The following is a 2,056-nucleotide window of genomic DNA, read 5'->3' on the forward strand; positions in this document are numbered from 1 at the left end:
GGATAGAGAGAGAGATTGAGAGGGAGGGAGGGAGAGAGAGAGATTGCAAAGATCACAAATGACAGGCTTACCCGGCAGAGAGAGGGAGAGACGCGCAGACACAGAGAGAGAAAGGATGGGCTCCCGGTTAGAACAAAGCCTGGCTCTGACTGCGCTGCTCTGGCCCGGCCCGGCCCGGTGTTGTGTTGCCCTGTCCTGTCCGGTGTTGCCCTGGGGGTCCGGTGTTGCCCTGGGGGTCCGGTGTTGCCCTGGGGGTCCGGTGTTGTGTTGCCCTGGGGGTCCGGTGTTGTGTTGCCCTGTCCTGTCCGGTGTTGCCCTGGGGGTCCGGTGTTGCCCTGGGGGTCCGGTGTTGCCCTGGGGGTCCGGTGTTGTGTTGCCCTGTCCTGTCCGGTGTTGTGTTGCCCTGGGGGTCCGGTGTTGCCCTGGGGGTCCGGTGTTGCCCTGGGGGTCCGGTGTTGTGTTGCCCTGTCCTGTCCGGTGTTGCCCTGGGGGTCCGGTGTTGCCCTGGGGGTCCGGTGTTGGATGTGTGGGGCAGCCGGGTGACACGGGCAACGCTGCCACCGCTCAGAGGAGCGAGACTGTGAGAGAGTGAGAGTGAAGGACGAGGTGCCCCGACACCGTAAACACTGAGCAACGTGACCAGATGATGCATTATCACTGAGGGCTGATGTCACCCACATCACTGCATCGTTACAGACCAGCACTGAACTGGCAAAACACACACAAGGCAGGTCGCAAGAGAGCAGTTGGCACCCCACATCTCATCCCCCCCATCTCACCCCCACCCCCATCTCACCCCCCCCCAAATCTCATCCCTCACCCCATCTCACCCCCACCCCCCATCTCACCCCCCCCCCACATCTCATCCCCCACCCCATCTCACCCCCCATCTCACCCCCCCCCACATCTCATCCCCCACCCCATCTCACCCCCCAACCCCCATCTCACCCCCCCGCACATCTCCCCATCCCCATCTCACCCCCCACCCCATCTCACCCCCCACCCCATCTCACCCCCCATCCCCCCCCCATCTCACCCCCCCATCTCACCCCCATCTCACCCCCCCCACCTCCCCCCACATCTCACCCCCTACCATCTCAACCCATCTCACCTCCCCCCCATCTCACCTCCCCCCCATCTCACCCCCCCTCCATCTCACCCCCCCCCCCCCCCAGAGTTAAATTGGGGGGAATGTGGGAGATTTAAAAAAATAAAAAATAAATCTGTTTACAATCTTTGCACTCACTAGAATCATAAGGTCATAAGGAATCATAACGTCATAATCATAGAATCATAATCATAGAATAATCATTATTAGAATATTAGAATAATCATAATATTCATAATCATAGAATAATCATAGTCATAATCATAGAATCATAACGTCATAAGGGATAGGAGCAGAATTAGGCCATTCAGCCCATCAAGTCTATTCTACACCGCCATTCAGTCATGGCTAATCTACCTCTCCCTCCTCACCCCATTCTCCTGCTTTCTCCCCATAACAATAGACAATAGGTGCAGGAGGAGGCCATTTGGCCCTTCAAGCCAGCACCACCATTCAATGTGATCATGGCTGATCATTCTCAATTAGTACCCCGTTCCTGCCTTCTCCCCATACCCGCTGACTCCGCTATCCTTAAGAGCTCTATCTAGCTCTCTCTTGAATGCATTCAGAGAATTGGCCTCCACTGCCTTCTGAGTCCCGTACTAATCAAGAATCTGTCTATCTCTCGCTTAAATATACCCACTGACTTGTGGCCTCCACGGCCTTCTGTGGCAAGGAACTCCACAGATCCACCACCCTCTGACTAAAGAAATTTCTCCACATCTTCTTCCTGAAGGAACGACCTTTAATTCTGAGGCTGTGCCCTCTGGTCCTAGACTCTCCCACTAGTGGAAACATCCTCTCCGCATCCACTCTATCCAGGCCTTTCACCATTCTGCATGTTTCAATGAGGCCCCCCCACCCCCTTCATTCTTCTAAACTCAATCCTCGCTGTGAGTTGGGTACCAAGCTGATTTGCAAATTCACACACTAAAACTCTGCAATTAA

The 2,056-nt window shown here is 55.3% G+C and overlaps 1 protein-coding gene across 1 annotated transcript in view; it reads right to left on the reverse strand.

Annotated features, from left to right (window-relative positions):
- LOC144606370 (coiled-coil domain-containing 92B-like) overlaps positions 1 to 684 on the reverse strand; it is a 51,440-nt gene extending 50,756 nt beyond the window's left edge. Inside the window, exon 1 of the mRNA XM_078422397.1 lies at positions 72 to 684. The gene's annotated coding sequence lies outside the window, so the exon portion shown is untranslated. The remainder of the gene's footprint in view (positions 1 to 71) is intronic.
- Positions 685 to 2,056: the final 1,372 nt, after the last annotated feature.

The sequence above is a fragment of the Rhinoraja longicauda genome, chromosome 26 (genome assembly GCF_053455715.1).
Source record: "Rhinoraja longicauda isolate Sanriku21f chromosome 26, sRhiLon1.1, whole genome shotgun sequence".
In the NCBI taxonomy this organism is placed as follows: domain Eukaryota; kingdom Metazoa; phylum Chordata; class Chondrichthyes; order Rajiformes; family Arhynchobatidae; genus Rhinoraja; species Rhinoraja longicauda.